The following is a 13,455-nucleotide window of genomic DNA, read 5'->3' as shown; positions in this document are numbered from 1 at the left end:
CATATGATGCTGACAATTTGTGTTTGAACAGCTATTAAACGTCAACTTTTTGAATTTCATTGGCTACTGAAATAATTATTGTCTGACCTCTCCATAATTTCTGCAACTGTGAAAATGTAAATGGATAAAAATAGAAAAAAATGATTAAAAATAAACACTGACATTGTGTGTTGAAATTATTAAAAAAATGAATTCTGCCAAGTCTAATTATATACAAATATACAAGGCTTAGTGCAATACAGCATATTATATATTATACACACACACACAGAGCTGCTCTGTTAGGAACTGGGAGCTTCAACAGAAGACCAGGAGGCCCTCCTAGAGGGCTCCAAAACTACTGAAAGAGATATTCCCCAATTCCCTATACATTACAGACAGATCTTTTCATAGTCATAAATACTTCAGTCCTACTGATGAAAGTTACTAGAACCTGCATGTGAATTATTGTGTTATACCACATTTCATCTCTATTTATGCCATATGTATTTACATTGTATATAGTTATGTTTGAAAAATATGTATGCATGAAATATGTCCTTGGTTTACTAAACAAATCAGAAAGGGAGGCAAAACAAACAAACAAACCCCACACCCCTATATTAGGAAGCCTGTAGCCAAAAGGGACTGCAAATTAAAGTGACTTGAAGTGCCATTGACTGGGACCACTGTTAAAAACTGTTTATAAATCATAAGGCACTTGGTACAGTTAAGGGGAAAATGACATAAAATCACAGATCAGCTATAGTTTAAGTAAGCTAACGGCCATGCAAGTAAAGAGAGAACAAACTGAACATCGGTGCACTGAATATTGGCCACTCAAGAATGCAATACTAGTAGAAGAGACATATCCTGCTCTGAGCCATTGCTCAAAGGTGGTACATAATCTAACAAATGAGGGAGATTTATTCTGACATTGGTGTGAGTTATGTGCATATAAAGAGAGAACAAAATATAGGAGCCGAGAGGAAAATTTTGCCCAATAATTTTTAAGTATTAACTTGACATAACTTTTTTAGTAATTTTGAGTCTTGATTCTTTTGTTGAGACAGCAGAAGACTATAGGATATAAATCTTCTCACTGTCAGGGATATGGTATTTCTAAAAATCTGATGTACAACATGGACTTCATTTGAAAACATATTAGAGGTGCTACTGTTCCTATATAATGCATGCACAATTGAGCACCAAGTCTGCCTATACAAATAATGTGGTGCTACATGCTAATTGGGTAACTGAGCTAAAAAGTGACCATAAGTGGACATTTGCAGACATAATTACCCAGCTGGCATGTGCAACTGTAGTAATTACACATGCAAATTAGGCAAGCAGTTATACAGCTAATGTATTTATAAATGAGAACCTAGGGGTATGTCTATACTGCACTGTGAGTATGCCTCCCAGCCTGACTAGACAGACACATGGTAGCTTGAGCAGAGTTAGTTCGCTAAAAATAGCAGCGTGGCTGTTGCAGCGTGGGCAGCTGCCATCGACCTAGCCACGCAAATGCAAACCATCCAACCTCTGGGTCTGTATTCAGGCATCTAGCCTATGCCACCAGTGCCACAATGCCCATACCACAATTTTTAATGCACTTTCTTGGGCAGAATAAATGTATGTCTGTCTACCCAGGCCAGAAGGCATGTGCCCAGCTGCAGTGTAGATATACCCTATATGTCCTCTTGTTCAAGCAAGTTAAAGGGAACTAGCACAGCCGATTGGGATATTTTGACTAAATTATTCAACACCTTCTTTTTTAAAAAGTTATTCAGTCCAATGAGTAAATTATTCATGAATATATTTGTTGAATTATCAGCCCATCTCTGTAGCTGAGTGAATAACTTTTAACAAATATTGTTTAACAACTTACTTGAAAAAGTCACAGAAGTCATCCAATAAGTTATTTGATTATTATTATCCAACCAGCTGTAGATAACGGCCACAAGCAGAGAGTAAAAGAAAAGAGATATTATTGCTGCTTTGACAGCCTAATTCTTTTATCTCGGTACCTTCACTGATCCACATGCTAAAGCAAGATTCTAAAAGGGAAGGCGGGATATTCATTCCTCTCAGATTCTATATGAATCATTAATCTCATCACACAATTGTTATGATCTGCCAGCTTTCCAAAATAAACTATTGAATGACTATTAAAGTGGCTGAAACCCTCAATGTTAAAATCCTGTGACAGAATTTATAGTGAATTTGTATCTTGGACCATAAAATAAAATTTTTTGTTAAGGAAATAGACACATTAATCATAGATTTTTTGTCAGCTGAGATTAATTCAAGGTTGTCTGAATTTATTATTAAGTCTTACAGTTCTGCTTCAGCCTCCACCCTCACAGGGTCGCAGAGCTCAGGTTCCAGTCCAAGCCCGAACAGCTACCCAGTAATTTTTCAGTCCTGGCACCCAAGCCCCATGAGCTCAAGTCAGCTGACCCGGATCAACTATGGTTTTTTTTTATGCCTGTGTAGACATATCCTTTGAGCCTCTCACTTGCACTGGACCCAGATTGTGATGAAATTGTAAACTCACTTATAAACGTACCGCTTTTAAATCCTGTCTTTACTCATTTATTAATGTAAAACTAGGCCTCCAGAACCATAGAAATGAATCATAGAAATGTAGGGCTGGAAGGGACCTCAAGAGGTCATCTAGTCCAGCGTTTCTCAAATGTGGCTACTGTGGCCGTCAGGGGCTTTTCTTGTGGCCACAGCCTCGTAGGCAGTAACTGCGGGGTAGGGGAGAAGTGTAAAGCCCATGGACCGTCCCCCGGGGCCACCAGCAGGTGATAGGCCCTGTCCCCCTCTGGAGTCACAGCCGCCAAAGGGGCAAGCAGACAGTGAGTTCCACACCTTCCCGGGGGAGGTGAAGCTCAGCTTTCAGGCTTCAGCCCTGGGTGGTGGATGGCAGGCTCCGGTCATAGTCTTGGGGCTCTGGCCCTGGACTCCAGCTGCAGTGGTGGGTGCCGGCCCTTGACTCACCCACTCCCCGCATTGTCCCTGGCCCTCACTGTCTCCTTACCCACCTCCCCATCCAGGGCTTAATTTGTCGGCTTGCCAGGGTTCAGTAAGTCGGCTGTGAAAATTGATATTTGTATGTTTGTTAATATCACTTTTTACAGCCTCCCAGCTAGCTAGTAAGTCAGTCTGCTGTGAAAAGTGATATTAACAAACATACAAATATTACCTTTTGCAGCAGTAGACTTACTAGCTCGCAAGTTTTTTTTTAAAAAAGCAACCAAAAAAATCAACAACAACAAAAACAAAAAGACAAGAATGTGCACACCACCTTATATGTGTTTCTATTCTGTTTAGGTCCAGTAAAGAATATTTTTATTATTGAGTCTTCAAAAAAAAAACAAACACCTACATAAATAAATTACAGTGATTTAGACATGTGAATATTTTTTGTTTTTCCTAAAGTTAATTATTTTAGGAAAAATTGTCAGAGCAGCCACCAGCAAGAGTTTGTGGCTGCACTCTGAGGCCATGAAAAAAATTGTTGTGAGAACCCCTGATAGTCCATCCTCCTGCTCTGAGGCAGGACCAAGTATACCTACACCATCCCTAACAGGTGCTTGTATATGCTATTCTTAAAAACCTCCCTCAGTAACCTATTTTGGTACTTAACTATCTTAATACTTAGGAAGTTCTTTCTAAACTAAATATCCTTTGCAGCAGATTAACCCAATTACTTCTTGTCTCGCCTTCGCAGGTCAGTTTTTCTAAACCTGTTACTGTTTTTTGTTGCTGTCTTCTTGATTCTCTCCATTTTGTCCACCTATTTTAAAGGATGGTGCCCAGAACTGGACACAATACTTCACCTGAGGCTTCTCCAGTGACAAGTAAATGCAACAATTACCTCCTTTGTCTTACATATGACACTCCTGTTAATAAACCCCAAATGCTACTAGCTTCTTTTGCAACTGCATCATATTGTTGGCTCATATTCAATTTGTAATCCACTATAACACCTAGCAACTTCTCTGTAGTACTACTGCCTAGCCAGTTATTCCCCATTTTGTATTTATGCAATTGATTTTTCCTGCCTAGGTGAAATACTTAGCACTTTTCTTTACTGAATTTCATCGTCTTGATTTCAGACCAAGTCTCTAATTTATCAAGGTCATTTTGAATTCTTATCCTGTCCTCAACAGTGCATCCACTCCCAGCTTGGTCTCATCTGCAAATTTTATAAGCATAGACTCCACTCTGTTATCCAAGTCATCCAGAACAGACCCCTGCGGAAGCCCACTTGACATGACCTCCAAGTCTGACAGCAAACCCCTGATAACTTTTCAACCAGTTGTGCACCCACTTTATAGTAATTCCACATAGACGACATTTCCCTAGTTTTCCTTATGAGAATGTCATATGGGACAGTGTCAAAAACTTTACTAAAATCAAGATAAATCACGTCTACTGCTTCCCCCCCTATCTAATCAACCATTAACACTGTCAAAGAAGGAAATTAGGTTGGTTTGGCATGATTTGTTCTTGACGAGTCCATGTTGGCTATTACTCATTATCTTATTATCCTCTAAGTGCTTACAAATTCATTGTTTCATAATTTGTTCCAGTATCTTTCCAGGTATCGAAGTTAGGCTGACTGCTTCTCAGGTCATTTCTATTTCCTTTTTCTGAAGACAGGCACTATGTTTGCCATTGGACACCGTGCCAATGTTGCTCTGAAGGAGAAATTCCTTCCTGATTCCTGAAAACTGGCAATTGGTCAGACCCACAAACTACATCTAGGGCAGGGAGAGTGGAGCAGAAACTGCAGCATAATGGCTTCACAAACAGGAAGGGGAGGGGCACAGAAGGAATCAACTCCCCTTTCTTCTCCACAGCCTAGCCAATGGCAGCAGGAGAAGCCAGGAAACCTCTCTTACTCTACTGCCCCACCTTCCCTCCCAGGCACAATATTCACGTGCATTCTGGGTGGAGGGAAGGCCCCAGAACAGCCTCCTTTCCTCCTCCCCTTTAGGATCCTAGGGGTGGTCTTTCCTCTGCCAGTCCAATTAAATGTCACCCCTGCTGAACAAGGGGAAGGGGGGGACACTTTATTTGAAAAAGCTGAAAGAAATCCCAAAATGGCTTCCTTTAAAATTTTAGTCAGACAAAACACAGACTTCATATTTGCAGGTCTGTCTCTCTGTGAAGTCTAGTTGGCTTTCTTTCTTTCTTATGAGACAATTTAACAACTTCATCAAACATTTATCAATATTATATATTTTATTTTTATATTCTCATTAGAACATAGAGGTTATGTGACTGTCCACGTCTATAGGGGAATCAATGGCAGAGGAACAAAAGTCTCACGTTTGTATAGTTGCTAGACCCTGCTCTGATTTTCTCCCCATACTACCACTCTCTCTCCTGCTGCCTTTGATGCATTGAAGTTTCTCTCCAGGAATTGTCCACGATGCTTGATACAAAGCACATGCAACTTTGAAATTTGGTCTCCGCAAACATTGGTGTCAGTAAAATGTGAAGTCCTACAATACTTCTCATTATAAATTGAAGGAGTGTGCTCTCTTTCTCTCCACTTCATCGCTGTCGCAGTACAGTACATGATCTCCCTTGGCATTAGTAACAGTGCTGAGCAAACGATTCACAATGAATAATTTATCCAATGAATTTAATCTCTTTTTTCTGGTTCTGTAATATCCATAATCAGATTGTGATTATATCTAATGCGTATGTTATTTAAAATTGTTTCACAAATTAATGTAGTAATCAGTGCCAATTTACTACAACTTCAATTACCTGATTATCTCATGAGACTTTGAATAAATTCTGAACATAGGGGTTTTGTATAATTAATGGAATTTTTAACCTAATTAATAGTCATTGACAGATAGGACCCTGTGTTGACACTGGTTCATTGTGATTGGTCGGATAAGTCAGATGGCATTGTTACTACTTACTGAACTTATGAGTGTGCATCCATTTCTGATGCAAAGAGTCAGGTATGAAATTGTAAAATTTGTAGAGCTGGTAAAATATTTTCCATCAAAACTGTTTTGGGTTTTTTTGTTTGTTTGTTTTTTTGACTAAATAAAATTTTCCACAGAAATTTTCCTCTTTTCCATGGAAAATGTTGACTTTTCATAAAAAAGCCTTAAACCCTAAAACTTTCAGGTTTTTTTGTTTATTTTGACAGAGTCAAAAATTTCTGCAGAAGAAAAATATTTTTGACCAGCTCTAAAAAATTTGGTTTTCACTAATACTTACACATCCAACTTTGAAATTTGCTCCTCACAAACAATTGTGTCAGTCAGACTTGATTGAATTAATGTTTATAAAAAGTGAACACACAAAGAGTATGAGCATGTCCAAAAGAGGATTTGTTTAAAAATCCAAATGACTGTGCACTAGAATTGAAAATATTTAGAGGAGTAAGCTTGATGTATAACGAAAAGGCTGCAGATAATGTTCTGGTTTTGAAATTAGACAAAGGCTGTTTCATTCATACAACATTAATAAATAAAATAATTATAAACATTACATAGAAAACTCATGTTAATATGCAGCACTTTTCATCCAAAGATATCCAAGTGCCTCATGGATATTAATTATTTAAGCCCACAACACCCTGGAAAGTAGGAACTACTATACCCAAATTACAGATGTGCATATTGAGGCACTATGGCAGGGGTCAGCAACGTTTGGCATGCGGCTCGCCAGGGTAAGCACCCTGGTGGTCCGGGCCAGTTTATTTACCTGCCGACGCGGCAGGTTCGACCAATTGCGGCCCCCACTGGCCGCGGTTCGCCGTCCCAGGCCAAGGGGGGGGCGGCGAGAAGCTGCGCGGGCGAGGGATGTACTGGCCGCAGCTTCCCACCGCCCTCATTGGCCCGGGATGGTGAACCGCGGCAAGTGGGGGCCGCGATCGGCCGAACCTGCCGCGTCGGCAGGTAAATAAACTGGCCCAGCCCGCCAGGGTGCTTACCCTGGCGAGCCGCATGCCAAACATTGCCGACCCCTGCCCTATGGGTTTAAATGGCTTTCACAAGTGGATCAGTGGTACAGCTGGGAATAGAGCCCAGGGAGGCCTAACTCCTGGTTCTTTGCACTGGCCCATAATCATGCTTCTTCTCACCTGCACCATATCTGTTCTGAAACAAGAGTTTGGCAATCAGGTAAAGTGACACATTTCAAATTCTTATTCTGTGCCAGTACAGGGCTGGGCCCTTACAAGGATTGGGCAATTATGCCTCCCAAGACATGTTGGGACAAACAGTACAGGCCAAGTTCTATGATTATTTAAAAGGCTGTTCTTCCTCAAAGGGAAGCTCAGCAGCATAATTATTTTGATGGGAAAAGTAAAATGCGTAGCCAGCCCCAACAGCCACAATCAAATGTATAGTAAATAGCTCTGTAATGGTTTGTCACTGACATTATTAGCATAATTGCAACCTTCTCTGAAAGCTTTATAAGTGGAACGATGGCATGCAAAATATATAGCAGGAAGCTGACTAGAATGACACACCACTATTTGTGTTTATGTCGCCTCTTGACCTCTTACAAATCACCCAACTTTTTTTAAATGGATTGTACTTTGCGGTTAGAACTTTTTTCCTTCTTTTTAAATGAGCAACTTGCAGCCCACTTTGAAACTGGAAAGATGACAAATATTATGGGCAGCACAAGATCTTCTTTACCATACAGGTAGAAAAGGCATTTGGCTAAGGTGATGGAGTCGTAACAGTCTGTATGGATGACTACTCTGACAGAGTGTTACATTTGCTTGGTTTACCTACAGTAGTAGACACCTTAGAGCTATCATATCTGGGATGACATATTGCTGTTTGCATTCTGTATCCCTTCTTCTTGAGAGCTGAGAAGTTCATTGCATATTGCTATGAAAACTATTTCGTTTAATGTTAATTAAATGTTTTTGTTTTAGAGATTGGCTAAGATGAAGTTATTTGACCTTGCTTGACTTCCAAATACCAACCATATGTCACACATCAGGAAATGAATTTATCCGTGGCCTCTGAATAATTCTGCCCTCTGAGTTTCCCAACCTAACTCCTAGTTTAGTTGTTTTTTTTTTTTTTTTAATAGCATTTGTGTACCTGGCAACAGTTATCTAGTTGTCAGAGACCAATTTATATTTACTGAAATTGAAAAGAATATCAGTTCAAAGTTTAAAATTACTTAGACATTATAGTGAGGGGTACTTTAGAAAATCCTAAGAAAGACAGATAGGTATTTTAAATATTAGCTTTTGAATAGCATCATTATTATTTTGTTTCTGGGGGTACTGTTCCAAGTTGTAAGACATTTTAAGTTACACAGTAGTAAGGAGGAACAAATAAGACTATGGGCCAGATCATCAGCTGATGTAAATCAACTAACCTGCATAGCACCCTTGATCTAACTGGAGCTAGACCAATTTACATCAGATTAGGATCTGGTCTCAGGACTCCAATTTACGACAACAGAGCAAATTCAGTTATGAGTTTGGTGTAAACCATGAATAACTCCACTGAAATCAAAGGAATTAGCTCAGATTTAACTTAGAGCAGAATGGGACTCAACTATTGACAGAAAGGTGAACAAAGGTGTAAGTTAAAATAGGAATATTGGGCTATATAGTTTTAATTATTTAATACTTAAATTTAATAAAAACATTATATTATGTTAGTTGCTTTTGTTGATACGGTCCTCTCTTCCTGCTTCTTGGTGTGAAAATTTCACAAACATAGCTTCCTTTAAACACTTGCAGTACGTGACCTCACATATCACCCATGGTTTGGGGCCTAGATATGCAAACAAACATAGAAAAAATTACTTTGCCATACGCAATATTTATTTATAATTTATAATTGCTGACTATTGGGAGCTGCCTTCTCAAATTGGACCTGTTTCTGGTGCTTACAGTAGTGTGAATCTAGAAGTCCATTGAAATCGGTAGTGCTACACTGGTGTAAAAGCCATGTCAGCAAAGTGGAGCAGGCTCCTAATTTTAGATGCAGTGTGATGGCTGCAGATGATAGAAAGGCAAGCAGTGGAATCTGCTAAGTAATTCTACCTGGAATTATTCTAAAAGTATACACTCCAGTCATAATTGGGTCGACAGTATTGAAATATTCTGTTAGGATACTTCTCCCCCACTCCTCCATTTATCCTAAGTTTACCAACTCTTGTCGAGCATACTCATCATGACATGTACCGTAGGAAAAGCTTATAGTTAAAGCAACCACATGAAAATATGGCTTTAAAAAGAATTATTCTGGTGGGGCATTTGCTACATAATCTTTATTTGTTATTAGTAATATATACTTTGAATGAAAATTGCTCATGTTCCCAACCACATTAGCAAGTACCTACAAATTCCTGGGGTGGGGGATGGAGGACTGGCTCTTTAGAAATCTCATACAGTTAGGGATGTATTCTCATCCTCCTAAAAGGGACTTAGTGAAGTCATTCTTTCCTTTTCATGCTGAGGATAGGCTATGCCCCCCCAGACTGCACTTTCAGAACATCTATCTGCGGTAGTATATCATTGTCACTGAATCCATCAAGAGGCAGGACAGATACTGCCCTAACAGTAATGTGTTCCTCACACTGACATAAAGATAAAAAAGATCCCCCTAATGACAAACTCTAGCAAAGTGAAATATGTAGGTTGGGGGGAACTTTTCAGTTACTTAGTTTTAGGCATTTGGGTTTTCAAATCATACATGAGATAGGGAGTTAGAGGACAGACTGATGGACATGGATGGATACTTATTATTTTTATTCAAGCTCTGACAGCATGCTCATTGTTGTACAAGACACACGTACAAATCAGTCTCTGCTTCTAAGAGTTTGCAGTCTACAAGACAGTCATGCTGGGTGAGAAAAAGATGCACTTGGGAGACCCAAAGGAAGGAGTCAGTTTAGAGATAATTTTCCGCCTTAATTAGATATTTCTTTTATTGCATTTGTGGACCTTATGGAAGAAACAGGTCTTTAGGTGGATCTGAATAATGAGAAGGGATGGGAACATGGTTTTTCCATGTGTAGAGGGCTTCCCAGAAGGTAAAAGATACTTACTATAGACACATAAAATTACTGAATAATACAGAAGTGTCCATGAAGATGCTGTTCATCTTAATCACAATATAAAATTTGTCAGGGCATTTTCAAGGTTTTCTTCAATCTCTGAAATCCATTTGCTTTACTACTGTATCCTAACAACAATCTATACATAGGAAGATGCTGCTTAGAAATACTGTTGAAAACACTGGCTAGATTTTGCTTTCAGCTGCGATATGACAATTTAGAACATCAAGGTTCAAAATTACTATTTCCTCAGAGTCTCATTTTCAGGCAAAATGTCATGAAATGTCGCGAACAGTCCCATTTTCAAGTATATCAAGAAAGGGGTATCGATAGTTTTCTCTACGTATATTTTCTCTATGTATATTTCAGACTCTTCTTTCAATCAGGAAAACTTGATTGGAAAAGTCACTATTAGTCTAGTTTTCCTAGACACCAGATATTTCCAGGTTTTCTACCAGAAAGTTAGCAGACAATTGAACTACCTTGCTTGCATTCTAATTTCTACCTATGTACAGCGCTGTGACCATCTAACACGAAGAATCTATTGCAATACATACACATTGTTTTAAAATCTACATTTTCATTCTCCCTCTGTTTTAGCAGAAAATATTTGCTGCAAGTTTAATATCTACAAAACTAACTCAGAAACTGAAGCTATAACTCAAGAGCACGTATTGTATTTTGATAGCAGTTTAATTCACTGCCTCTGGAAGGAGCACAGAAGATCGCTATCTGCAGTTAATAATGGAACTTAGTAAAATGTTTGTATTACTAGTGGCAATTTTTATAAAGTACATTCAAAGATACACTGAGAAGAAATTTCAAATTTAAAACACTATGATTATGATTGTACTTCACACACTGCTGCAGAAATTCTCTAAGAAATGGATTTTAAGAAAACAGTAGTTGTCATGGTTTACTCAAGGCAATCAGTTTAATTTAGTAATTTATAACTCCTAAAATTAACATTTGATGCTTATTTTGTAGTATAGATGCCATGTTAATCTGATTCATAATGGTTCAGAGACTTTGTAATGTTGCCTTGATTATAAAATCAATAGCTGTATGTCTATCTGTCAAAACTGGGACATGGTTGGTCAATATCAGTCAATTAAATATTAATCATTCAGAAATGCTGCAAACCAACTAATCATCACTTCCAACAGAGAGACACCTTTCAAATTGTGAAACGCTGCCAGAAAAATGAACAATGTACATTAACTGGGTGAAGCTTAGCAAACTACAAGAATAAGAAAGATAACAAGCTGACATAATTTAATATGGATAAACATAGAATGGGCTGAATCCTCAGCTACAACTAGGAACTAGTGTACAGGACGGAAAATGGCTTTAAAGCCCTTTCTGCCTCTCTTGATATTGGAGTTGGCTGGGGTTCAAACTAGCCTCCAGAACTACTTATAATATGTCTACACTAAAGTTAGATGTGTAATTTCCAGCTTGAATAGACATACCTCCATTAGTTCTGATCAAGCTAGCATGATAAAAATACAAGTGTAGCCATAGCGGTGTGAGGGGCTCCCGCTCTGAGTACAATCCTGTCTCAGATCCTAGGGATGTACCCGGGTGGCTAGACCCTTCCACTGCAGCTACATGTCTGTGTTTAGCCTGCTAGCTTTATAAGAGCTAGCACTGGCATGTCTGCTTGAACTGGAAATTATTCCCTCCAGCTCAAGTGTGCACATATCCTTAAAAGCTCTTCATGGGGTGACGATGGAATGGTCCCCTGGGGACTGAATTGCCAGAGTGCATTACCGACATGCCCCTGCCCATGTGGTGGCAGAGGCTTGTGTGGAGCCAACTGAGGATCCCCTTACACAGGCTGCCGATTTTAGCTTGCGGTCACTTTACAATGTTCCTACCAAACCCTTGAGCTTCTTCTGTCTATTAATCAGAGAGCATTCTGAATTGTCACGTCAGTTTTGGTGAGTATAAAATACTGCAGGTAGACAACGTTCAAGAGTCCCAACCCTGCAGCTCTACCAAAGCACGTCACTTTTTTGACTTTTAACAGTCGTGAGATTTTCTTAAGCGGAAAGTATCAGTTATGGCCAGCTGCTGTCATTTGGGGTTGTCCTTTTATTTATTATTTTTAATGCTGAAAAAAGGACACCAAATCCAGGGTTCTGTATAGTCCTGTCCCTTTATACCCATCTCTTTCATTCGGGAGGAGGAATGTCTTTTAAAATAGATGAATAAATAAAAGAAACTCATTATTACTGGAATATATTATTAAGGACTTGTCAAGCATAAGAGTTGCACCACTTTAACTATGGTGGTATAGTTCAAGAAGTAGAACCCCTTTAGTGTGGACGCAATTACATCAATATTATAGTGCTTATACCAGTATAAAGAACAGGAGTACTTAGAGACTATCAAATTTATTTGAACATAAGCTTATGTTATTTGTTAGTCTCTAAGGTGCCACAAGTACTCCTGTTCTTTTTGCGGATACAGACTAACACGGCTGCTACTCTGAAAAACATACCAGTATAACTATTCCTGTACTGGAAGGGGAATAACTATACTGGTACAACTGTGTCCACACTATGTTTACTGTGTGGTATTACTATTTTTCTAAGAAGTCAGACCCCTAACCAAAGTATTTATACCAGTAAAATTTAAGGCTATGTCTACATTGCGCGGCTTACGGCGGCACAGCTGTACTGCTAAAGACTTGCAGCTGTAAGGCATGCAGTGCAGCCACTCTTTGTCGGTAGGAGAGAGCTCTCCCATCAACAAAATGAGTGTCTCCTGCCGACAAAAGTTTTACCGACGAAAGTGCAGTGTAGACATAGCATAAGTGTAGACCAAGCCTAAGGCTATGTCTACACTACCGCGGTAAGTCGACCTATGATACGCAACTCCAGCTATGTGAATAACATGCTGGAGTTGATGTACCATAGGTCGGGTCGAGCTACTGCGAGGAGTTGATGGGAGAAACTCTCCCGCCGACTTACCTTACTCTTCTCGTCGGGGGTAGAGTACAGACTGGAGAGGCATCTGCTGTCAATTTGGTGGTTCTACACTCGACCCATAAATCGACCGCCAGGGATCAATCTCAGAGTGTCGATCCGGGCTGTAGTGTAGATGTAGCCTAGGGCAAGTAATCCCCAGGGAGCACAGGAGATGCTCTAAACATTACTTTGATTGTAAGCTTTTGGGGACAGAGATAATCTTTTTTGTTCAGTGTTTGTACAGCTCCTAGCACAATGGGGTCCTGGTCCATGACTAGGACTCTTAAAGGCCACTGCAAAGAAAGAAAGAGCCAGGGCTGTATTTGTACCATTATTAGTGGTATCAGAGAACTTTCTGAATGCTTGCCCCTTAAATACACCAAACTGACTACAGTTCTCATTGTTGCACGTTTTG

Source organism: Chrysemys picta, chromosome 13 (assembly GCF_011386835.1).
Source record: "Chrysemys picta bellii isolate R12L10 chromosome 13, ASM1138683v2, whole genome shotgun sequence".
Classification (NCBI taxonomy): domain Eukaryota; kingdom Metazoa; phylum Chordata; order Testudines; family Emydidae; genus Chrysemys; species Chrysemys picta.
This window is presented reverse-complemented; position numbering follows the sequence as displayed.